The 26,836-nt window shown below is 38.7% G+C and overlaps 1 protein-coding gene across 2 annotated transcripts in view; it reads left to right on the top strand.

The window, feature by feature from the left end:
* LOC132693961 (uncharacterized) overlaps positions 1-26,836 on the top strand; it is a 183,854-nt gene that overhangs the window by 3,387 nt on the left and 153,631 nt on the right. Inside the window, exon 3 of one of the 2 annotated variants that reach the window (XR_013556684.2) lies at positions 19,779-20,002. The exons of the other annotated variant lie outside the window; for it this stretch is intronic. The gene's annotated coding sequence lies outside the window, so the exon portion shown is untranslated. The remainder of the gene's footprint in view (positions 1-19,778; positions 20,003-26,836) is intronic. 2 annotated transcript variants of the gene reach the window in all.

Raw genomic sequence — 26,836 nt, 5'->3', positions numbered from 1 at the left:
ACTGTAAGCTTGTCTTGCCTCTTCTATTCCCTGGTATTTATTTTGTATTTGTTGTGTTCTGACACTGGGATTTTTTTTCCATTTTAAAATTAAAAAGGAGCTTTGTTTAAGGTGGGATGGTAACAGAAACTCTTACAGTGCAAAATGGAAGTCTTGATTACAATTTCATGTCATCTAAAATGATTTTCTTTCTTTTACGAAAGGCACAGATTAGAATGGAATAAGCAATAGTTGAAAATTCAAAAGGCTTAAATTAAATTAAACTAAAACTTTAGGATTAAAATCCTAAAAAGGTTGAATGCAACTAGCATTTGCAAAACTTTAAGAGACTGGTTTGGCTGTTTATAAGCTTCCCTTCACTGAAGTAAAGAAATGATTTTCAGACTTACAGCTCCTATTTCCTCAATTCCTATTTAACTGTACAGGCATCACCTGTATGTGCTGTTTTGGAGGGCTGATAAAAATGTTTCCCGGAAGCACAGCTCCCCTTTCTCCTTCTTTATCATTCAGGGAAAGGTATATGCCAAGTGTTTATCTCCTCTGCAAAGGCAATGACTTGACATTTTCACCACCTTCTTCAGGACAGCATTTTAAACTTCTGCCTCATTCAGAATTGCTTATTTTTGCTACATAAAAATACTGCATTTTTGTTTGAGGAAAAAGGCTAAAAAAAGAATGTTTGATATAAGAGACATGTTAATTATAACGTATGGACCTTGTTTTGACATAGATTAAAACAAACTAAAAATAAACGAGAAAAAAGACATTTTTAGGACAACTAGGGAATGTGGACAATGAACATTTTATGATATTAAGCAACTATTGTTATGGGGGGGTATGATGATGTTTAAAAAGGGAACTCCTTACCTCTTACAGGTATTCAGAACTGAAATGATATGCTTTCTGAGATTGCCTTCAAAATAATCTGGGCTGTTGGAACAGGGAAGATGGGTTGGGAGTGTGGAGGAAACTAGATAGGCCCTGAGCTGATTGTTGTTGAATTTGTAAGCCATTAGGAAAATGGAGGAGAGGAAGGAAAGAGAAAGGAGAAGAGAAATGTTTTATATTTCATGGGGTGTGGAAATAAATCTACGTTGTTAGAAAGAAGTTGTATACATTCACGATACAAATATTAGAGTCCAGAATGATTAGAATAACCAAAAGTGCAGTTTGCAGGGCGCCTGGGTGGCTCAGTCAGTTAAGTGTCTGACTTGGCTCAGGTCATGATCTCGCGGTTTGTGAGTTTGACCCCACATTGGGCTCTGTGCTGCCAGCTCAGAACCTGGAGCCTGCTTCGGATTCTGTGTCTCCCTCTCTGTCTGCCCCTCCCTCGCTCATGTTCTATCTCTCTCAAAAATAAATAAACATTTTTAAAAAAATGGAGTTTGTAAAATATGCAATATGTTTATAAAATAAGAAGGTATGACAAAAATTACTCACTATGCAAAAAAATTTTAGCCAATATTATTCCATGAATTGAAAAACTTATAATGGTCATTTCTATGTGAAAATTTAATGGTGACTGATTTGGTTATTAGCGTTCACCCTGACTTGTGAAGCAAGATTTCATTCTTATAACTAGATCACAAGTCCTAGGAGTGCAGAAACCCAGGTGATCCAGTGATACCTTTGTGTTACAAATGAGTTACAGGCTGTGAGGCAATCCATAGATGGACTTGTTGGCATAGTAACTATATCATGTATCATATTCCACTATAGAAAATGCAGATAATCTGTCTCTCTCTCTCTGGCTATTTATGCTGATTTTTAAATCTGTCCTTGATTTTTGTTTATTGTTTTGGTTTGGGGACTTCAGCTTCTGAGGATTGAATTGATCATATTCCTCAGAGTAAATATATATATATTTTGCTCTTGTATATTATTGTAAATCATATATTGTTTTATGTAGATGTATTTTTAATTTATGCAAATCACATATCTTAGTTTTGTCACCCAGTGACTAAAATGTGTTTAGTTATTTCCTGTAGATTCTGTTTTCTAGCTAATGAGGTTAGCTTTCTCCTTCCTCAGTGAAGGATTCCCAAACAGAAGAGAAAAAGCAACACATGTCCAAATAAAGAGGGAGTATTACTTAACTTTCCCATTAAAATATTACAAGAATCCTGCCTTCTTTGCAATAGCAGTAAAGCATTACTCAAAGTGCCACTTGTTTGGAGTTAGAGAAAGGACTTAAGGACTTGCATCAGCCTTTTGTTTTGTGTGTGTTGATGTGGCTTAGGAGGATTTTGACTTCTATGTTCAGAAGTCAAATGGGTAGGTACTCACTGCTAAGGTTCAGGTAACATAAGGACCAATTAGAAGTACATAAAGCAACACGGGTTTAAAAAAAAAAAAGCAACATGGGTAGATCTTAAGGACAGAATCCTTTTGAGAAACCTAAGAAGGAGAATAAGGTATATTATCATTTACATAAGTTACAAATAAATCTGTATGAAACAAGACATAGTTTGTAGTAGTAGGTAAGAACAAAGGATCTATACATTTACCCAGAAGTATAGCTGCTGTTTGTGAGGAGGGGATTTGGAGTGAGCTATGAGGACAAAGGGACATAAATAATTGGGGCCTCTCAAGGATCAATGATGAAACGTGGCTGTCTTAGTCTATTTGGGCGGCTGTAACAGAATACTATAAACCAGGTGGCATGTAAATTGCAGACATTTATTTCTCACAGTTCTGGAGACTGGAAAGTCCAAGATCAAGGTGCTGGCAGATTCAGTGTCTGGTGAGAACTCACTTCCTCATTCATAGATGTTTCCTGGTTCCTTGTGTCCTCACAAGGTGGAAAGGGCGGAGGAGCACCCCTTAGTCTCTTAAGGGCACTAATCCCATTAATGTGGGCTCTACCCTTGTGACTTAATCATCTCTTAAAAGCACACTTTTTTTTTAATGTTTTTTAAAAATTTATATTTATTTATTATGAGAGAGAGACAGCATGAGTGGGGAGAGGCAGAGAGAGGGAGAGAGAGAATCCCAAGAAGGCTCCACATTGCCAGCACAGAGCCCAGTGCAAGGCTGTATCTCAAGAACTGTGAGATCATGACCTGAGCTGAAACCAAAGTCAGAGGCTTAACTGACTGAGCCACCCAGGTGCCCCTTAAAGGCACACTTTTTATTTTTATTTTTATTTTTATTTTTATTTTTATTTTTATTTATTTATTTATTTATTTATTTATTTATTTATTTATTTATTTAAATATATGAAATTTATTGTCAGATTGGTTTCCATACAACACCCAGTGCTCATCCCAAAAGATGCCCTCTTCAATACCCATCACCCACCCTCCCCACCCTCCCACCCCCCATCAGCCCTCAGTTCTCATTTTTAAAAAAAAAAATTTTTTTTTAATGTTTATTTATTTTTGAGACAGAGAGACAGAGCATGAACAGGGGAGGGTCAGAGAGAGAGGGAGACACAGAATCCGAAGCAGGCTCCAGGCTCTGAGCTGTCAGCACAGAGCCTGACGCAGGGCTTGAACTCACCAGCCGTGAGATCATTACCTGAGCCGAAGTTGGACGCTTAACCGACTGAGCCACCCAGGTGCCCCTGTTCTCATTTTTTAAGAGTCTCTTATACTTTGGCTCTCTCCCACTCTAACCTCTTTTTTTTTTTTTTTTTTTCCTTCCCCTCCCCCACAGGTTTTTGTTAAGTTTCTCAGGATCCACATAAGTGTGAAAACATATGGTATCTGTCTTTCTCTGTATGGCTTATTTCACTTACCATAACACTCTCCAGTTCTGTCCACGTTGCTACAAAGGGCCATATTTCATTCTTTCTCATAAAGGCACATTTTTTAATACTATCAACGTTGGGAGTTAGGATTTTAACATGAATTTTAGAGTGACACAAACATTCAGTCTATAGCAGGTAGCTACACAAAGGACTGTGGAATTTCTTTTCTTTTTTTTTCGCTTAAAAAAATGTTTTTTAATATGAAATTTATTGTCAAATTGGTTTCCATACAACACCCAGTGCTCATCCCAACAGGTGCCCTCCTCAATGCCCATCACCCACTTTCCCTTCCCTCCCACCCCCCCATCAACCCTCACTTTATTCTCAGTTTTCAAGAGTCTCTTATGGTTTGCCTTCCTCCCTCTCTAACTTTTTTTTTCCCCTTCCCCTCCCCCATGGTCTTCTGTTAAGTTTCTCAGGATCCACATAAGAGTGAAAACATACGGTATCTGTCTTTGTATGACTTATTTCACTTAGGATAACACTCTCCAGTTCCATCCACGTTGCTACAAAAGGCCATATTTCATTCTTTCTCATTGCCAAGTAGTATTCCATTGCATACATAAACTACAACTTCTTTATCCATTCATCAGTTGATGAACATTTAGGCTCTTTCCATAATTTGGCTATTGTTGAGAGTGCTGCTATAAACATTGGGATACAAGTGCCCCTGTGCATCAGCACTCCTGTATCCCTTGGGTAAATTCCTAGCAGTGCTATTGCTGGGTCATAGGGTAGATCTATTTTTAATTTTTTGAGGAACCTCCACCCTATTTTCCAGAGTGGCTGCACCAGTTTGCATTCCCACCAACAGTGCAAGAGGGCTCCCGTTTCTCCACATCCTCTCCAGCACCTATAGTCTCCTGACTTGTTCTTTTTAGCCACCTGGCATCAGGTGATATCTCAGTGTGGTTTTGGTTTGTATTTCCCTGATGAGGAGGGACGTTGAGCATCTTTTCATGTGCATGTTGGCCATCTGGATGTCTTCTTTAGAGAAGTGTCTATTCATATTTTCTGCCCATTTCTTCACTGGATTATTTGTTTTTCGGGTGTGGAGTTTGGTGAGTTCTTTATAGATTTTGGATACTAGCCCTTTGTCTGATATGTCATTTGCAAATATCTTTTCCCATTCTGTAGGTTGCCTTTTAGTTTTGTTGATTGTTTTCTTTGCAGTGCAGAAGCTTTTTATCTGAGGTCCCAGTAGTTCATTTTTACTTTTAATTCCCTTGCCTTTGGGGATGTGTCAAGTAAGAAATTGCTGTGGCTGAGGTCAGAAAGGTTTTTTCCTGCTTTCTCCTCTAAGGTTTTGATGGTTTCCTGTCTCACATTCAGGTCCTTCATCCATTTTGAGTTTATTTTTGTGAATGGTGTAAGAAAGTGGTCTAGTTTCATTCTTCTGCATGTTGCTGTCCAGTTCTCCCAGCACCATTTGTTAAAGAGACTGTCTTTTTTCCATTGGGTATTCTTTCCTGCTTTTTGTCAAAGATTATTTGGCCGTACTTTTGTGGGTCCAATTCTGGAGTCTCTATTCTATTCCATTGGTCTGTGTGTCTCTTTTTGTGCCAATACCATGCTGTCTTGATGATTACAGCTTTGTAGTAGAGGCTAAAGTCTGGGATTGTGATGCCTCCCACTTTGGTGTCTTCTTCAATATCACTTTGGCTATTCGGGGTCTTCTGTGGTTCCATACAAATTTCTGGATTGCTTATTCTAGCTTCAAGAAGAATGCTGGTGCAATTTTTATTGGGACTGCATTGAATGTGTAGATAGCTTTGGGTAGTATTGACATTTTAACAGTATTTATTCTTCCAATCCATGAGCACAGAATGTTTTTCCATTTCTTTGTATCTTCTTCAATTTTCTTCATGAGCTTTCTATAGTTTTCAGCATACAGATCTTTTACGTCTTTGGTTAGGCTTATTCCTAGGTATTTTATGATTCTTGGTGCAGTTGTGAATGGGATCAGTTTCTCTATTTGTCTTTCTGTTGCTTCATTATTAGTGTATAAGAATGCAACTGGTTTCTGTACTTTAATTTTTTATCCTGTGACTTTGCTGAATTTGTGTATCAGTTCTAGCAGACTTTTGGTGGAGTCTGTCGGGTTTTCCATGTATAATATCATGTCATCTGCAAAAAGTGAAAGCTTAACCTCATCTTTGCTAATTTTGATGCCTTTGAACTTCCCTGATCTTGGGAAGGAAACAGGCATTGAAATCCAAGAGGCACAGGGAACTCCATTCAGACGTGACTCGTATCGATCTTCACGACATATCACAGTGGAACTGGCAAAATACAAGGATAAAGAGAGAATTCTGAGAGCAGCTAGGGATAAACAGGCCCTAACATACAAAGGTAGACACATAAGGCTAGTAGCAGACCTATCTACTGAAAATTGGCAGGCCAGAAAAGAATGGTAGGAAATCTTCAATGTGATGAACAGAAAAAAATATGCAGCCAAGCAGCAAGTCTATCATTCAGAATAGAAGGAGAGATAAAGGTTTTCCCAAACAAACAAAAACTGAAGGAATTCATCACCATTAAACCAGCCCTACAAGAGATTCTGAGGGGGACTCTGTGAGTGAAATGTTGCAAGGACCACAAAGTACCAGAGACATCACTGTGGAATTTCTTTTTAGGTGGGACTTAGGGCTGGTGGTTCGGTTGGAAGAGGGGACTTTTTAGAAGCACAGTTTTTATAGCATTTAACATAATGCTGAGAATATATCAGTTGCACATATAAAAGAAAAAAAGCGTGGCTGCTTTAGTGAGCATTAATGGCAGCTCATGCTTTCCCCAAATATCCCTTTTGCTGCCTGAAGCTAAAATCACATTTGGCAGGGGTTTAGGCAAGTAGCAGGAAGGGTCAAGTGGGTTTCCACACGGGGTGGACAGCAGAGTCCTACAGTTTTGAACTGGAAGTGATCTTAGAGCTCATAGTCCAATCTCTTATTTTCCAACCATAACCTCTCTCTCTGGCTGTCACCTCTTTGGCTAACTCCTGCTTCAGGACTCAATTTAGAGAGGGATTAGGCATTACCTCCCTCCTCCTGCAAAGTCTGGTTGCCATCCTTCTTTAGGTCCCCTGTACTTCTTCCGTGGTCACACTCATCACTTGGAATTAAAATACTTATTTAATTTAATTTTATTTTACTTTGTTTTGTTTTATTTTACTTTAATTTTTAAAAATACAATTTATTGTCAGTTGGTTTCCATACAACATCCAGTGCTCATCCCAACAAGTGCCCTCCTCCCTACTTTCTCCTCTCCCCCCCCATCTACTTTGTTTTGTTTTATGTTATGTTATTTTTGTTATGTTATTTTTATGTTGTGTTGTGTTATGTTATGTTATGTTATGTTATGTTATGTTATGTTACTTATCTGTTGCTCCTAAGAGACTCCAAGGACAGGTCTTTGGTGTATCTAAAGCCAATTGTAGGGCCTGCACATAGTCATTCTCAAAAAGTATCAACTGAATAAAGGAATGTGCTTGAAAAACTCTGAGGCAAAATCATTGAGGTCTACGGAGAGTTTGCTAGGGTAGAGTAGACTAGATGACTGGACCAACAGTGACAGAGCAGAACTAACAAACCAGAAAACCTCATGATAATGATAACAATAATATAGAAAGAATAGAAATGATAGCATCTCCTGAGTGCTTCCTAGGTGACACCCTGTGTCATCATACTTTATAGGTATGAACTCATTTATTCTCCACCAATGTGCCCATTTTACAGATGAGAATATTGAGGCACAGATGAGTTATATAACTTGCCCAGTTCACAAGACTAGAAGGTGGCAGTGGAGCCAAATGTTCAACTCAGTCAATAGAATTTCAAAACTAATTATCACAATGACAAACATTGATGGCAGACCTAATAATCATAAGACACGATATCAATCTCTGATAGATCCTTGCCTTCAGCTAGAGTCCACACTGTGTATAAATGAAGAGACTGGCGGGTGAATCTGTAGTCAGAGTGCAGACATGTATAGGCCTAGGGCGTCTTAGGTAGTCTAGAAGTGTCTTACATCCCTAAAGATTGAACTAAATCTTTGAACACACAACAGGTCCTTCTATAAAAGGAGAACTTGAACTGGAAGGAGAACTTTAAGGAAAGGTGTCCTGGCAGTCTAACAAATATGAATAAAAAAAGACTGGAAATTTGTACATTAAAATATTGACAGTTAGGTATCTTTAGTGCTAGGATTGTGAGTGACTTAAAACTCTTATTGATGCTCTTCCTCACTCTCCAACGTTTCTTCAATGTACATATATTACTTTGGTGATTTTTTAGAAGAAAAATCTTGGAAGTGATAAAGACAAGTGCTAGCTTTTCTCAAACTCCACCCAGAATTAATTCCATCTGTTTATGGTGACTGAAACAGAGGAGGGCTTTGAATTTTTGTGGCTGTTTAGAAACTTAGTTTATCAGGGTTAGAAAGAACCATAGAAGTTTATTAATTTAGTTCTGGATAGCTGTATTTATCTCCTTCTCCCTTCTATCTAAAAGTTGAAAGGAAGTTATTCATTGGTGGGCATAAAAATTGATCCTTTATTTTACAGATTGCATTGTTTTTTTTTTTAATTTTTTTATTTTTTCTAAATTTTTTTTTTTTAACGTTTATTTATTTTTGAGACAGAGAGAGACAGAGCATGAACGGGGGAGGGGCAGAGAGAGAGGGAGACACAGAATCGGAAACAGGCTCCAGGCTCTGAGCCATCAGCCCAGAGCCTGACGCGGGGCTCGAACTCACGGACCGCGAGATTGTGACCTGAGCCGAACTCGGATGCTTAACCGACTGAGCCACCCAGGCGCTCCCAGATTGCATTGTTTTATAGGTTATTATTATTATTTTTTTTTACACTGCAGGTTACTACCAACAGAAGCCCCTTGAAAGTGGCTTCTGTAGGATCATGAACCTCTTGAAATTGTATGCAAATCTTTGTGTGTGTATAAATGTACATTTTTTTTTTGGAGTGGATGAGTTCATAGTTTTCATACATTCTCAAGGAACCCCTCAAAAATATTAAGAACTGCTACATGAAATGGACCCACCTATAAATCCCAGACAAGGGCAATCGGCATCTGGATCTGCTGTTAGAAAGTTAGAGGCAAAGTTGGAATCAGGTGGCCTGGTCAATAATCCAGGTGCAGGGCTCAAGAATAAGATTATTACCAGTCATGAGCTGGTCATAAGGTTGTAAATCAGAATCCAGATGTAGGGGCGGAAACTGCCTGGAATTAGGAAAGAGGGAAAGAAAGAATACAACAAAAGTAGTTTTAGTAAATACCTGTTGCTTCGAAAGGAATTGATTTTAGACTTGGCTAAGACAAGAGGTTTCTCTGTAGCAGTGCTATATTCTGGTATGAGTTAAAGTGTCTGAGGGGTGCCTGGGTGGCTCAGTCGGTTAGACGTCCGACTTCGGCCCAGGTCACGATCTCACGGTCCGTGAGTTCGAGCCCTGCGTCAGGCTCTGGGCTGATGGCTCAGAGCCTGGAGCCTGCTTCTGATTCTGTGTCTCCCTCTCTCTCTGCCCCTCCCCCGTTCATGCTCTGTCTCACTCTGTCTCAAAAATAAATAAACGTTAAAAAAAAAAAATTAAAGTGTCTGAGTTCCCAGATGACTCTATGATGTCTGCAACTCTCCCTCCTGGGGGGTCTCTCCATACCCTTAAATGCAATCTACTAGAGATTCGGGGATTGTGGACTCTATGCTATTACTTACTTACTCCTGTTTACTACATTTATAAAATTATGTCTGAGACCTTAAAATATCCAGAGAGCAAGCACAAAAATAGTATTTTTCACAATAATAATAATATTTGCAACCATATCATATAAATGCAGATTATTATGGTGTCAAGATGTTCCACAAAATAATATTAGCATTTAGTTTTATAGTTAGAGAATGAAAACAATTTATTTCAAAGATTGGATGGTTAATAGGACTGGTTCTCATGGAACATTGGGTGCATTTCTTTCTTTCAAAAAAAAGAAAATGATTTTAAGTTTATTTATTTATTTTGAGAGAGAGAGAGCAAGTTGGAGGAGGGGCAGAAAAAGAGGGAGAGAGAGAATCCCAAGCAGGCTCCATGCCATCAGTGCAGAGACTGATGCGGAGCTTGATCCCATTAACCATGAGATGATGACCTGAACCGAAATCAAGAGTCGAACACTCAATCGACTGAGGCATCCATGTGCCCTAAAAAAGATTTGATATTTAAGCAATCTCCATACCCAATGTGGGGCTTGAACTCACAACCCTGATATCAAGAGTTGCGAGCTCCACCAACTGAGCCAGCCAGACGCCCCATCTTTTAAAAAACAATTTTTTTAATGTTTTTATTTTTGAGACAGAGAGAGACAGACCATGAGCAGGGGCAGGACAGAGAGAGAGGGAGACACAGAATGCAAAGCAGGCTCCAGGCTCTGAGCTGTCAGCCCAGAGCCCGACACGGAGCTCAAACTCACAGACCATGAGATCATGATCTGAGCTGAAGTCGGACACTTAACTGACTGAGCCACCCAGGCACCCCCAGATGCCCCATCTTTAAACCTAATACAAACATTGTGGCAGGCACTGTGGAGGATACAAAAGAAATACAAGACAGGCTTCTTAACCTTAAGATATTACAGGTTTTTCAGGAAACATGAACAATACAAGTCCAGTCTGGAGTAAAGAGTTAAATTCAATGTGGTCAAGTGCTAAATGTAACCAATTCAGAGGAGAGTTGAGGGGTCTTGGAAACTGCTCTTCAACAACAGACATGAACATGTGTATACATATGTACACATACACAGACCTCCTCATCCCTAATGAAAGAAGCTTGCAATATCACTTTTCCTTTCATTTTTAAAAAGAAAATCAATGATACATTAAAGTATGATATATAGAAAATATGTTCTATTTCAGTTGTGTGTTCTTCAAGACTCTTTTAACATTCCAGCTTTATAAAAAAGTCATTATTTTAAAAGGCAAGCAGCCTTACACATGCATATAGATGCATTTCCTATTGATGAATTTTTTAGGCTGAGCCTTTATAAAACTGGTTATTTAAAAAAAGAAAGAAAAAGAATGAGAAAGAAAGAAAAGAGAATAAAAGGAAAGAGGAAGAAAGGAAGGAAGAAAAGAACTGTTCTCCCTTATTTAACAGAACTTGGTACATTAAGATAAATATTCACTTATTTAATTTAAACCACATATAGTGTAGATTTTTCTGCTTTTAAGAGACACATTTGCATTTCCTAGTTTTGTCATTTTAAACCTCAAAATAGTTTTTGTTGTTGTTGTTGTTTTAGAGAGAGAAGGAGAGCACCAGTGGGGAGAGGGGCAGAGGGAGAGAGCAGGCTGTCACCGCAGAGCCCGATGCAGAGCTCAATCTTACAAACCGCGAGGCCATGACCTGAGCTGAAATCAAGGCTCAACTGACTAAGCCACCCAGGTGCCCCTCAACATAGTCTTTCAAGTATGTTACTTATGTAAAGATTTATCTTTATCCCTGTTAACTATTTGGAAAAATGAATGCTAAAATTATCTTTGGTTCCTACCTCTATGTGGCTTAATTAGGTAAAAATTTTTTAAAATCCAGATTTGAAGAAGCTTGGAGATATTTTAAAACAGAATACATCTATATATGCCTCAGGAAAAACTCAGGGTTTTTATGTCAGGTTTGAAATAAGAACAAAACTGCTTTGAGATACCTGATCACAGAAACACAAATCATGTCTCCACAGACTCTCCAACAATGCTCTCTGCCAAAGCCACTGTGACAGTATATTGTGTAGGAAAAGATACCCTGGGCCAGAAGACAACACATCTGGGTTCTGGTGGCAGCATCTTTACTCTCTTCATCTGTTTTCTTATTTCTGAAATAAAGGTAATAATACCTGCCCTGTCCATCTCTCAGGGTTTTGTGAAGACAGAGTGTGACAATAAATAATTGGAAACATTTTGGGCAAAGCATGTAGAGTGAATTCAAAATTTTAAGATAACTTTTTAAGAAAAAATTGATTTAAGTGAAAATTAAATAAAAATATAATGATACATAGCATTTCATTTTCCCTAGATTGACACAAAGGTCTGGGGAAATTGGGTTTTAGGAAGACTTTAAATTCTATTTCACTTTAAAAGCATTCCACAGTGGTGATTCCAGCGCCTTGTTGAATCTGTTTCTGGTAAAGTCTGGGGGGCATGGAAAAGGTGAATGATGTGGTGAAAAGACACGTAGGGTAGGTAGGGGATCACTGTTAACAAATGGCTGTTAAAATTTGTGTTAAAGAAAGTGTCCAAGATTTAAAAATTTTTTTCTTTTTAAGTTTATTTATTTATTTTGGTGGGGGGAGAGGAAGAGAGAAGGGGAGAGAGAGAATCTCAAGCAGGCTCTGTGCTGTCAGCTTGGAGCCTAATGTAAGGCTTGATCCCATGAACCATGAGATCATAACCTGAGCTGACATCAAGAGTCAGAAACTTAACCCACTGAGCCACCCAGGTGCCCCAGTGTTCTTCCGAGATTTAAGGACTTGTGGCAAGCTTCTCAGAGTCTAGTCCCCATTAAAAGCCATAATGGGTGGAAAAGTCTGCTAAGAGTTAACAGTGTCCTGTTAAGAACTAGTGTTCTTTTTCCCAACTTCATGTCTTTATACCATCTTTCGTGTATTTGTGCTCCTTATCCAACACTCCTCTCTTCCCCCAAAGCCTTCCTAGAACTGGTCCCACCTTCAAGTCAACAGAAGCTTATGAAATACTTTATTCTTGAGGAAATTTCAGATTACTTCCTGCTTTTGTTTAGAATTCAGTGATATTGTACCTGTTTTTGTTTTTTGGTTTTTTTTTTTTGTTTTTTGTTTTTTTTTTTTTGACTAAAGGAAACCAGTGACTAAAATGCTTCCTGATCTGTTCCCCTCCTGCTGCCTCCACCTTGTTTGGAGAGTTCTCATTTATTCATTGCTGGTATTGACAGCTATTGAAAGGTTTAAATCCATATTATTAATCCAAAATAAATTTGATACAAGCTTATTGCCTAGTAGTAGAGACATGGTTATATAAACTACAATATATCCACTTCCAAGAGTACTGTGTAGCTATAAAAAACAATGCTTAAGTAGCTTCTAAAAACAAGGCAAGAGCTTGTTACAAAGTTAGTTTTTTAAGTGTTAAAAGTAAATCTAATAGAGTCCCAATTATATAAAGATCTTTGAATATAGGTGAATTTTTTTTCTTTACATTTAGCTGTATTTTTCCAATTTTCTATCATGAGCATGTTCATTTTTATATTAGAATGGAGTCTGTTTGTGGTTTTTTTTTTTTCAGCCCAGTACTAAGTAAATTGTTTTCACATTGGTTAATAAGAATAAACACACTTAAAATCTCAACAATAATGATAAAAATATATATAATATTCTGGGAGAAACTGGTGTATAACAGGTGAGTTCACTACAGACCACTCAGTTTTAAGTCCAGCCTGAGCTCAGCCTGTTACTGTGTAAAGTAGGAAGTGGTGAGATTACTGGAGCTTTGCGGTTGACTTCATGTAACCTTGGCCACAACAGACATACATACCTCGTAAGTCCCCACCACTGCCCTCCCCTTCATCCTTCAAAATCTCGTCCCTTGCCAGCTTCCCATTTTATTTCCATACCTCCCCAATGGCTTAAATCAAGGGACAGGAAGGGAGGGGAAAATGGGGCAGGTCAAACTTAAAGGTATAGGAAAGATTCTTTTTTCCTTACTTCTATCTCTGCAGGCAGGGGAGATCCCTTTGGACAAGTTCTGAGAAACAGAACTATTTCATGTAACTGAGCACTCAACTACTTCAGCCAATGGAGCTTGTGACCCAATTGTGGGAGTGCAGTTGAGTTCCCTTTTATTTCTTAGAGTGACTTTTTAAAAGGCACTGGAGCATGTAGCAGTGTCTTTTTCCCTTTCTTTCTTTTTAACACTAAAAATTCATGGTAATGATCATTATTACCCCATTAACATTTTGTGAAATTGATTAAGACCTAAAGCAGCTTTTCTGGCATAAGAGTGTTGTAATATCATATTCAGTAAAGGTTTAGCAGGCAGAGACTGCATAAAGACAGAGCATGGTACATATTTGGAGGTCCTGTAAAAATCTCCATTAGCTCTCCAAGGACACGCATAAATATTAAAAAAAAAAATTTTAATGTTTATTTATTTTTGAGAGAGAGACAGAGTGTGAGCAGGGGAGGGGCAGAGAGAGAGGGAGACACAGAACCTGAGCAGGCTCCAAGCTCCGAGCTGTCAGCACAGAGCCCTACGCAGGGCTCGAACTCATGAACCATGAGATCGTGACTTGAGCTGAAGTCAGACGCTTAACTGACTGAGCCACCCAGGCGCCCCAAAAGTTTTTAAAAAAATGTATTCTGTGAGGGGCACCTGGGTGGCTCAGTCAGTTAAAGGTCTGACTCTTGATTTTAGCTCAGTTCATGATTTCACGGTTGCCAGATCAAGTCTTATGTCGGCCTCCTCGCTGAGAGTGGAGACTGCATAAGATTCGCTCACTCTCTGCCCCCCCCCCCCACTCACGTGCTCGCTCGCTCTCCGTCTCTCTCACTACCCCTCTCAAACAAACAAACAAAACCAATAGCATAAAAATGTATTCTGTGGTGCAAACAATATTTTCTCAGTCCTTTTTAAAATGTTGGGGAGGAAATCTTGCTGTTCCTTTTGTAACATATAATTTGTGCAATTATAGGACAAGTCCCCTAAGTACTAACTAGCGCAGGGAAAAAAATAAATATTTACAAGCTGAGAAAGAAGAACTATAAGAGCTGTATGTCCAGGGTACAACTCTCCCCAGGGCTCCAGGAAGGCTGGCAGCAGAGGTCATGAAATGAGAGTTTTCAGTCAAAGCAGAGAAAGAAGAGGGGCCCAGGCTAAGGGAAGGTCAAGTTTAAAGGCACTGCTGTGTGAAAGAGAATCCTCAGGAAAAGGAAAGCTACTTGCTGAGAATAGTTGTAGATGAAGCCAAAGAAGCAGGCATCAGCCATATCACAGGCTGGGGAGTTTGGAGTCTACTGTAAGGACCGGGAGTATCAAAGTGATCTCAGTAAGAGTTTTACTAGGTTGGCACAGCTGTTTTAAAACCATTTCAGGTTGGGGCACCTGGGTGGCTCAGTTGGTTAAGCATCTGACTCTTGATTTTGGCTCAGGGTATGATCTTGTGGTTGTGAGATTGAGCTCCACGTTGGTTTCGCTTTGGGTGGGAAACTTGTTAAGATTCTCTCTCTCTCTCTCTCTCTCTCTCTCTCTCTCTCTCTCTCTCCCCCCCCTCCCCCTGTCTCTCCCTCTGTCTCTCTCTCTCCCTTTTTTCTCCCCCCCTCCTTCTCTCCCTTCTTCCCTTTCCCCGTGCCTGGGTGGCTCAGTCAGTTAAGCATTGGATTTTTGATTTTGGCTCAGGTTGTGATACCACTGTGGTGAGATTGAGCCCTGCTTTGGGCTCACTGTAGGGTGTGAAACCTGCTTGGGATTCTCTCTCTACCCCACTGTTGCTTGTGTTTGCATTCTCTCTCAAAATAAACAAATAAATAAATAAACTTAAAAAAAAAGATTCTCCCTCTCTGACCCTCCCTTGCTCCCTTTCTCTCTCTCAAAAATAAAAATGAGTGCCTTTAAGTGGGACAGGTCTTTTCCAGGTCCATACTGCCTCCTACTTTGCTGTATTAAACCCCATGATTTCATGTATTTAAATACTTAGTAGTGAAGGCACTTGACACTGTCTCAAGAAACATCTGGGTAGGCAATGGAGAGTCATAGAAGGACTGGAATAAATCAATGACATGATCAGATTTGCAATTTAGGAAGGTCATTCAGGCAGTAAATTGGAGAATAGGTTTTGTGACAGTTGGCATGAACTGGAGGGAAAGGCTGATCAGAAAGATATTTAGAAGGGTAAAATCTACAGGACCTGATAGTTAATTGTATGTGGCAGATGAAGACGGAGGAGGTTTAAATGGCTTCTAAGTTCTGGCTCTGGTAAAGGGGCAGATTGGAGTGTGATTCACTGAGATGGGAGCTTTGCAACCGAAGTAACAGGTGGGAGCAATGAAAGGACATTCAGTTTGAGACCAGGTATGTCTGATGGTCCTGTGGGGCATTTTTGGCAAACTGTTCAGCAGGCTAGAGATGCTGTGGGTACTTGGCTTTCCCCATGGTCTAGAACCAGGTTGGTTGTTGGGTTGTTGAGCTATTCTTAGCACCATTTGTTTTCCACCTTCTTTGGCTGTATCCCAAGGAAAAGCCTGATTTCTGTTTTCATTTGTTCCCATTTACCTAAATTCTCAGGTTGTATCCATCCTGCAGGGGTTTTAAGGAAGAGGAATGTAATTATGTTTCACCTTCTTGTGCCTATTTCCTCTCTCTTCCACCCATCAGGGAACTGCCCCGTGGTTGTTTGTACTGTTATTGTTAGTAGGTAATTGTGCCTGCATGGTTAACCACCCAGCAGAGCATTTGTGGGCTGCATGTGAACATGAGCTACTACCATTAAGAGGTGGCAGACGCCCAGCCTTTCTGGGGAGCACACCTGGCACAGAAGGCTTTCCTGTCCCATGAACACTGACTTATCTGTAATAGGCCTCCTGCAGGGGTGGGGCTCGGGCTGGGCTGCTTATGGGCTGGAACTAATGGCAAAATCATTCTTAGAAGCTTGGCAGGACACATGCAAAGGAACAAAGTGTTTGCATTGTCCTCAGTAATTTAAAGCTTTCTCCTCTGGACCTGAGAGGAATCTGGGTTCTAGAAATAAAATCTACCCAACTCATGCCTCCAAATGACTAAATTCTTGTGTAATGTTGGCATTTGAAGTTGTCTGCAGAATGAGGCAAATGACCAGTGAGTATGGCCAGGAAGTCCTGCGAAGGACCTTTACAAAGGGTGAGACTGCAGTGGTATCCCTCCATGGGAATGTAGACCACTCTGAACCCTGGTGTGGCTCCATGATGCTTTGGGTAATTCACATGCTACCTTGGGAAAGGGGGAGGGAATATCCAGATTAAAGGTAAGAGAGGTTCATTGAAACACAGTTGGATACATTTGTGTATTTATTTTAACTGTTATTATACTCATTGACAAGTTTTTAAAAAAAAAAGAATGTGAAAAGAAAATTCTGCAGTTTCACCACCCAAAGGGGTGCCTGGGTGGCTTAGTTGGTTAAGCATGCAACTCTTGATTTTGGCTCAGGTCGTGATTTTACAGGCATGAGATTGAGCCCTGCATCAGGCTCCATGCCCAGCTTGGATTCTCTCTTTCCCTCTGCCCCTCCCCCACTCATGTGCATGTGTATATGCACTCTCTCTCTCAAAAATTAAATTAATAAATTAAAAAACCCCAAATCCTTTCCTGCAGGTACATGTACAAAACATTATTTTTATTAATGATAAATCATGTTGTACATTTAGGGGTTTTGTTCCTTATAAATTAATATATACTTTACATAGAATGGAATGTATAGATGTTAAGTGTACATTTTGATGAATTTTGGCAAATGTATACCCACTCTGTCCCTGACCTCTCCCTCAAGCCATATTCCAAGATTAGAACATTTCCGTCACTCTAGAAATTTCCCTTACCTCTTTTCAAATCAGTCTCTACTCTCTTCATCTGCTCTCCACTCTCCCAGGCAACCTCTGTTCTGATGTCTGTTGCTACAGATGGTTTTGCCTGTTCTCAAACCTCATATAAATGGAAACATACAATTGTAAACACTTTTGTACTGTTTTTTTTTTTTTTTTAATTTTTTTTTTTTTCAACTTTTTTTTATTTATTTTTGGGACAGAGAGAGACAGAGCATGAACCGGGGAGGGGCAGAGAGAGAGGGAGACACAGAATCGGAAACAGGCTCCAGGCTCCGAGCCATCAGCCCAGAGCCTGACGCGGGGCTCGAACTCACGGACCGCGAGATCGTGACCTGGCTGAAGTCGGACGCTTAACCGACTGCGCCACCCAGGCGCCCCTGTACTGTTTTTTTTTTTAAATCTAGTAACACATGTGAATGATTTCCACCTCAGTAGTATTTATCCACAGCATCACTTTTAATGGAAAAATAATACTGCTTTTTATGAATGCAGTGTATCATATTTATTTATTTAACCAGTTCCTATCAGTGGACATTTTGATTTCTTTAATTTCCTCTTTTCCCCTCTTCCTTCCTTCCTTCCTTCCTTCCTTCCTTCCTTCCTTCCTTCCTTCCTTGTTATTATAAACATCCCTCATATCAATATCATTATAGGCAAGCCTTTGCATGTGAGGCAATGTGAGGTTACATTCCTGGAAGTGAAGTTGCTGTGTCAAATAAACGCGTCTTATTTAAAGAGATATTGTCAAATGATCTCCCAAAAGACTGCCTTAGTTTATTTCTTAGTATTGTCAAAACATCATGTAAACTTGTTTTCTCAAACCCCCACCAGCATTGAGAATTGGGGGGAAAATCTTTGATCTTATTCAGTTTCATAATGTAAACCTGATATTTCATGTGAATCTGTATTTCTTTTACTATTCTTAATGAGATTGAAGACTTTTTCTTCTGAGTAAGATTTCATTTCCATTTGTCATTTTACAGTAGAAATAATTGGTCTTTTTTAAAAAAATTAATTTTCCAGGGGCTCCTGGGTGGCTCAGTTGGTTAAGTGTCCAAGTCTTGATTTTGGTTCAGGTCATGATCTTACAGTTAATGGGTTCAAGCACTGTGTTGGGTTCCACACTCACAGTGTGGAGCCTGCTTGGGATTCTCTCTCTCCCTTTCTCTCTCTCTCTCTCTCAAAATAAATAAATAAACTTATCCAAATGATCATTAGCTGATTATGGAAAAAAATAATCTTATTGAAGATGGAGGATAAAAGTAAACCAATGAACACAACCAGAAGCCAAATTTTCTGTCTGTTACTTTTAGCCAATGGTTGATATTAGCCTTATTCTATAATTGATTTTGCCTAATTTTTGCTTTTCGGGCAGTGTTTTTGTTTTCAGTTACTTTTAGAAAGGTTTTACTTCTGCTTGCAAAAAAATTAAATTTCAGTTTTGAATGACTAGTTTTTTAAATAAAATTAATCCACTAAGGATACCTTTAAACCAGGACATACCTTAGATATTTTAAGAATTATTAAGGGAGAGCGAAATAGCCAGTGTTTAGGAAGCCATTTGATTTTTTCCAAGTTATCCAGCAACAAAGTTAGTAAGTGAGGTTTGAAAACATTCCAACCTTTTGTGTCAAATCCCGGGTAGGTCTATACCATCTTTTTAGTATATCATAATTTTATTTCAAACTTTGATTATCAGCATCATCAATAGGTATAGGCAAAGAGGTTCCTTTTTAAAATTTTTAAGAGAACCATTGGTGTTTTAGTGTAGCTCAATTGAACCTGGGATAGCTCAGTTCCTTATTTGTAGAATTGAGAGGATTGGTTAAATTTACCCCATAGGTCTCTTTGGGACCTAAAACTCTTAAGATAGAGAAATGTATCATTGTTATAGTAAATGTAAGTAAGATTTTTTATGATAATAGAGATTAATAAATACCATTTTGGTAACTTCTTATTTTGAGAATGTCCAAAGAGTCATTTAGAGATTCAATAAGCATGTAGGCAGTAGGGTAGAATGCAGATTCTGGAGTTGTAGGCAGTTTTGGGTCTGAAATCCAGCTCCATCACTTCCTATTTGTGTAGCCTTTAGCTAATTAACTTAATCTCTCAGTTTCTCAGTTTGCTCATTTGTAAATGGGCGTAACAATTGTCTATCTCAAATCATTGCCTGATACATAAGAAATATCCAGAATATGGTAGCTGCTGTTATTATTTTTATAATCATCATCATTGTCATCATCAACACAATCAGGAATGTATAGAATCAGAGAAGCAGAAGCAGCTGTCACTTCATTATTCATCAATCCACTCTAATTTATATTGAAACTTTTGATTGGTTATTTGTATTATCAAGTATACAATGCATCTGATCCCCTCATCCCATTTGGAAGGATATAATAGCTGAAAACCTTCTCTGTGCCTTTCAGGTTCTCCTTTGTAACTAAACTGCTCTCTCAAATTGGTGGTAGTGAAGTCCATTCACTTTGTGAAGGTCCAGTGATCTGGAAGGAAGCCTGGAACTCCTTGTGGCCTGAATGTACTCATAACCTCTCCCCTTGTGAGTGCCTGCCACAGTGGCGACAGAGAAACCACCCTGCAGGTCACTAGAAGGTGTGCAATTGCTCCCCACTACAGACTCCTAGAGAGACAGGTATGAACCGTCGGTGGCCCTGAAACTCCCCTGCAGTGTTCTACTAAATCCTCTCTGACTATATGTGACTTGACCTGGAAGGTCCCCTTTTGTTTTGAGGACCTTACTGACTGTCATTTCCAACCCTCCCTTCAGCTAACCTATGTCATAGCACCTGTGCCTTAATAATGAGTAATGCATGAGTCTGTCTCCCTTACTAGCCTAGATAAGAAGCTCAATAAATGTGTATGCAGTGGATAAAGGAATGCATGAACAAAACAATTCCCATCCTTGATAGTGATGTTCAGGATTTGCCCAAGACCCAAGTTTTCAGACATCTCACAAATACTTTAACTCCTTCAAAATTTTGGAACCTGTCCTACTTCCCCCACCAGGAGGGCTCCCTCATGTCTACCTATCACTGTCATGCATTCTTCCTGAAGCTCTACATATGTTATCTAATCTTCACTACAACCCTGAAGGCTGGTTGAGGACACCTAAAACTCAGAGTTATAAAGCCACTAGCCCAAGGATCAATATGGGGAGCAAATGGTTTGGATTCCAGGTTTGTCTCACTCCAAAGCCCAGTGCTCTTTCCACCATACTACATTGTCTCCAGAAAGAGGACTGGCAGGTGGTGAGATCTGTCACCTGGTTGTCCCATTGTCTCAGGTGTGTGTGAGTAGAACTCCAAGGCTTTCACCAATAGGTATCACCGTTTTGAGGCATGAGAGCAGGTGGGTGGTAGAGTCTGTTTTGAATGTGGCAGAAGAGCTTGAAATGTCACCACCAGCTGTCATGGATGTTTAAATTTCTTCTGGCTCAAGGGATTGTTCCCCATTAAAGCAATTGAATCTATCTGGGAGGAGGAGGGCATCTGCAGTAAGTCATTTACATCTTGTATGTCTTATCAATTCAAGCCCAAATGACATAGGTTTGGAAAGTGACATATATGTGACACATATGTCAGCCTAAAGAAAGAGGTAAACTGAGGCAAGCTCAAAGGACCAGAAATTGAGTTTATTTGGGAATAGTGGAGGAATTGCAATTTGGGAAATTCATGCTGTAGCGAGCTATAAGGGTTTGGGGTGGACTTGTGAACAAGGAATGCAAAGATGGGAAAGTCTAGCCAGAGTCCAGGTGGTAAGTTCATTGGCTGGAGGATGGGGAGAGATTCTTGCTGGATGTTCACTGATGAGGAGATAAGCCCCATCTTCTGTAAATCAGCTGTTTGTGGGAAATCAGTGTCTTAATTCTTAAGTTCTGTTCTTCTGAGGGCATGTGCATGAGATTCCTCATATAATATCCTCCAGTTCAATTTGAGGTTGCAGTCCTTTCCCATGGTGTAGTTATATACAGAGAGAAATGTATATTAATTAACATTAATAAACATATATTCTTTCACATAATGTGGTTCTAGAGAGATAATTGAACATATATTAATACCAATAAAAATATTTTTTTAATTAAGACAGCCTCTTGGTATCATTCTCCTGGATATGTGTTATGAGGAGATGTGTTAAATTAGTTTTTTTGTTTGTTTTTTGGAGCAAAATTTTAATTGTTCTTGAGTCATCTTATAAATATAAGAGATTGCTTTTGAAGGGAGTACGAAGAAGAATTTTGTGTATTTTAATTTTCTAGAAGATTAATCTGTTAAATGTATGTTTTGGTATTTTTATAAGGGCTGTATTTATATATTAGAGTAGCTTGTTTTTTTTTTTTTTTAATTCTAAAGCAATACGTTAGAACTAAGTTAAAGCAATGAAATTTCATACTTTTCATTTTTGCTGCCTTAGAATGGTCACAGTAAACTCAATGAAATATTTCTAGAAAGATATAAATACCATATTGTGTCTTCGTATTGTCAAAGTTCCAAGGTTTCTTTTTTTGTGGGCTTTTTTTTTTTTGACACATCATGATAAAAGCAATATTAAGTTTGCATTTCTGGGAAGAGTTAGTTTCTTATTATAAAGGAGTTAATACCGGATTTAGTGTTATGAGGTCCCAAGAAACAGCATTTTTAAAATCAGAAATAGCCTGACAAGAGAACAATGTACATCATTAGATGCAATTGCTGCATAAGTGGTCTTTTTGTGTTAGAGAGTGCAGTTTATAGTAATTGAAAAAAATCCCATGTGCCATTTTCATTGTTTGCTCCATTTGTTTGCTTTCTATGTGATTGAATTTCACACAAAGGAGAGAATGAAAATAATTTTCAGGTGCATCATTGTATTTTCTATAGATTCTTTAATTTTAGAGCTTAGCTCTTGTTAAGTATCCTCCAGGGCGTGTGTATTTGTGTGTGTGTGTGTGTGTGTGTGTGTGTGTGTGTGTGTGTGCGCGCGCGCGCGTGTGTGTGTTATGCCATTCAAAGAAGGAGAGTGACATTTCTTTTGAAACCAACCTCTGATTTGGTTGAATGTTACATTTTTTAAAAAACAACAAAAATTGGCTTTCAATCACATTTTGAGTTTATTTCTAGACATTTGCCAAAGCAAGCTTTATTGAAATTAGGAGACAAAATTATATTTTACATTTGCTAGTGTTGTGTTTCCAAAGCCACAGAAACACAGATATATAACACTCTGCCACACAAATATTATTTTAAAAAAACCCAATATATGAGATGCAGTTCTCGATCACACCATATTTTCCACATCTTTTTGTCAGTGGGTGTTTATACTTGGGTGAAATAAATTTGGGGAAAAGGATATATGTCCTCATTTTGAAGCAGCAAATCTTTGCTACTGTTTCGTTTTATGAATGGTGCATGGAACTGGCTTGTGGGAGTAAATGGGGAAACTGTAAGACATAAATAGAGTAACATTCAAGGAAATAGGGGAAAGGCAATGAAAATGGCTTGCATGGATAAACTATAACTATAAACTCATGGATATGAGGAACAGAATGGTTTGCTTTTAAGTTTAATTTTTGTAACTTGCTGCTACTCAGCATTACTGTTAAATACTTAACAGTGCATACTTAACAAGGCATTTTCTGAACACAGATCTCTGAATCTCATTATATTAGCTTTTAATTATTAAGAGGTGGTTCTGTGAGACTCAGAATCCTGTGAGCCATTGGGAAGAAGGAACTAGTGCAATTTTAGGAGTGAGGACAGTATTGATGGATCAGAAGGAAAGTAGCTCAAAATTTTGTATTCTTATAAGAAAACTGTCCCTAAGAGAGAACTCTCCTCCTTTCAATTTATCTCTCACAAGAGATAATGAGTAAATGGGGATTCAGTATCATCCAATCTAGGCTTTAAGATTCAGACTTTAAAAAAAACCTCATAGCTGTTTACTGAAATGATTTTGTTCTAGAATATTATAATCAGCAGTCTTAGTGTAAATGCTCATGTTGTGTATTTAGAGCATGTTGACTTTGGGATGCTCTGGGTGAGTTTCCACACCACATTTTATATTGTGTGAAAATTTTATTATTAAAATCTGTATTGGGGGCACCTGGATGGCTCAGTCAGTTAGGTGTCCAACTCTTGGTCTTGGCTCAGGTTATGCTCTTGGGGTTTGTGGGATTGAACCCCATGTCAGACTCTGTGCTGACAGCATGGAGTCTGCTTGGGATTCTCTCTCTGCCCCTCCCCCATGCACATGTGGTCCCTCTCTCTCTCAAAAGCAATAAATAAACTTAAAAAAATCTGTATTGACTCATTAGGATATGTAGAAAATATGACAGGCATAGTGGCACAACTGACTTTTTTGAAAACGAATAATCCAAGATCCTGGTGAATAATTTGTCGCCTCTATAACATTTATAAAAATCTATGGCTCTAAGTAAGATACAGTCTTCAAACATGTATTCTTCTTTTTTTTTATTTTTTTATTTTTTTACTTTTGAGACAGAGAGAGACAGAGCATGAATGGGGGAGGGGCAGACAGAGAGGGAGACACAGAATCGGAAGCAGGCTCCAGGCTCTGAGCCATCAGCCCAGAGCCTGACGCGGAGCTCGAACTCACAGTCTGTGAGATCATGACCCGAGCTGAAGTCGGACGCTTAACCGACCGAGCCACCCAGGCGCCCCAAACATGTATTCTTCTAACAAGCAGAATGGTCAGTGTTGGGAGACATTTTCCACGGGCCTCTCACATTTCTGCCTATCTTGTGAGCAGATGCACTGACTGTATTCGTTCTAGACTATCCTTTCAAGGATGTTTGTATAGCGAATGGTCTTGGAAAATAGAGGTCCTGTCTCCTTCTGGAGAAAAGGAACAGGTTTATTTGCTGCCTATTCTAAAAGATTCAGCGTTCCTTTCCTGTAATGCAAACCAGTGCATGTGCAGATGTTATCTGGGCCCTTTCATGTCACCTTGTGGGGATTGAGACTCTGAGAACCAGTGTAAGAGAGTGCTGATACTCTGGCTACTGGCATTGATGTGAGTAATAACATACTTTGTGTCTGACTCAGGAGTCTCATGTCTTTTACCAGCGTGCATAAAACTGTGGTAGGCTTACTGGTTAATTTACAAGTAAGATACAATCTCAGAGCCTTCATAGTCCTTGAGAGTTTTCAGTACCATAGTTCATAGACAAATTTCTTCTTTATGTGTGCCTGTAATTGTTAAGACCTTCCTAGATGTATAACTAATAAAAGAAATGATCTTCTAAGTAATACTAAATACTAGGGGCACCTGGGTGGCTTAGTCAGTTAAGTGTTCAACTCTTGATTTCAGCTCAGGTCATGATCTCATGGTTCGTGAGATTAAGCCCTAAGTCAGGCTCTGTGCCGACAGCATGGAATCTGCTTAGGACTCTCTCTGTCCCTCTCCCGCTTTCGGGCTCTCAGTCTCCCTCAAAATAAATAAATAAACTTAGAAAAAAAAAGGAAGCTTTTAAAAAATACTAAATACTAAGTAATCTTCCAAAATAATTCTTAAGATTCTTAGTGTTGTCTTCATTTCCCACCATATGCCCCACCTAAATTGTTAACTAGACCCAATTTTCAATTGAAAATATTTTTTAATGTTTATTTATTTTTGACAGACAGAGAGCATGAGCGGGGAAGGGTCAGAGAGAGAGGGAGACACAGAATCTGAAGCAGGCTCCAGGCTCTGAGCTGTCAGCACAGAGCCCGATGCGGAGCTCAAACTCACAGACTGCAAAATCATGACCTGAGCCAAAGTCGGACACTCAACCGACTGAGCCACCCAGGCACCCCAAGAGCCAATTTTCAATTTAAGGAAAGAAGAAATCAATTGAATCTTTACCCCTAAAAATTCCTTGGCTGACAGAACTTTAGATATCACTCATTTCAAAAAAAGAGATTAGAAAGCTAAGGCTGGAATCTACTAAGGTCAACAGAGTAAGTAGGGAACCTAGCCTGGGATGGAAGATTCCTTTTAGTTCAGGTCTAATCCAGGATACTTACTAATGATGATAGTCTGTGTTTTCTTTTCTTGTTAGATAGAAACACCGTATTTTCTCCTTAACATTTAAAAATGATAAAATACCAGATTAAAATAAAATCAAATCAAAAAGATAAAATAGGTCTGGAATGGTAATGTGACACCCTGGTTAAGAGTGAGACCTCTGGTGTCAGCTAGACTAGGTTTGTGTTTTGGTTCCATCTGTGTAACTTTAGAGCAAGGCTTTGATTTAGCTTCTCTATGTCAGTTTGTCACCTTCAAAAAGGAAGTTAGAGCAATACTCCCTTAGAGAATGGCTGTCACGATGAAATGAGGGAATGCAACACACAGTGCAAGGCACCTGGTGAATTCTCATCAAATGCTAGTGATTATAATTAGATATTTGTTCAATGTGTGCCTGACAATTAACAAATGACTTAGAAAACTGGTCAACAAATAATGCAATAGCATTCATTATTCATCCCAAACAAATGGTTTTTAAGATGGAGACAATTGCACATTGATCAATTTCTTTGCCATTAGTGCAGTTCACATGTTTTTTGTGTTCCTTTTTGGGTCTTGCTGGGAATTAATTCCAATCCTGGCTCCCCCATAAATGATGTGGCCCTTAGGGACTCAGGAATTTTATTTCCACTTCAGCAGCTTTATAGGCACTTCTCTATCAGAATAAAAGTAGGGATGTCAAGTTTCTTGGCCAAAAGCTTCACTTTTATTTTCTTTCAGAGCCATCTAAAAGAATGTTTCCTTTTCCTCTGTTATTTGCATCTTGTAAAGCCAGTAAGCTGACCTTAGGATCCTATTATCTTTTGTTCACATAATTCACAAAAGCTACTGTCAATAATTCTATGATTATTTTTTCCTAAAAATTAAAAACTTTTAACTATTAATGAGTAAAAAATAGAAATGTAAGAGTTCTAGAAAATATGACTGTCCATTTGTTCTCAAACAGTAAACAAATGTTCACTGCTCCATAGAGAAGTGAGAAAAATAATGTACAAAATCTTTGTTAAAGCTAAATATATTAATAAAAGTCATTTATTTTGATACTGTATTCTCCCTAAATTTTTAGTGTTATTAAGATATATTTTTTCTATGAAATATTGCTTATGTACTGGGTTTTTAAAAAATGTTTTTATTTTGGTAAAGTAAAAAAAAAGTCAAACTCATATTGCCTTAAATTCTTTTTTTTTTAAATTGGCTTTTGAAATCCCAATGTCTAAGAACCAGGAATAATTATGATAGTGAACACTTATGTAAGGCATATTATAAGTCAGTCTCTGTTTTAAGAGCTTTATACACATTAGTTTATTTAATTCCTTTTTTTTAATGTTTTATTTATTTTTGAGACAGAGAGAGACAGAGCATGAATGGGGAAGGGTCAGAGAGAGAGGGAGACACAGAATCCGAAGCAGGCTCCAGGCTCTGAGCTGTCAGCACAGAGCCCGACGCGGGGCTTGAACTCACGGAC

Source organism: Panthera onca, chromosome B4, assembly GCF_046562875.1.
Source record: "Panthera onca isolate mPanOnc1 chromosome B4, mPanOnc1 haplotype 2, whole genome shotgun sequence".
Lineage (NCBI taxonomy): Eukaryota > Metazoa > Chordata > Mammalia > Carnivora > Felidae > Panthera > Panthera onca.
The sequence above is the reverse complement of the archived record's forward strand: the minus strand, read 5'-3'. Positions and strand labels throughout refer to the sequence as shown.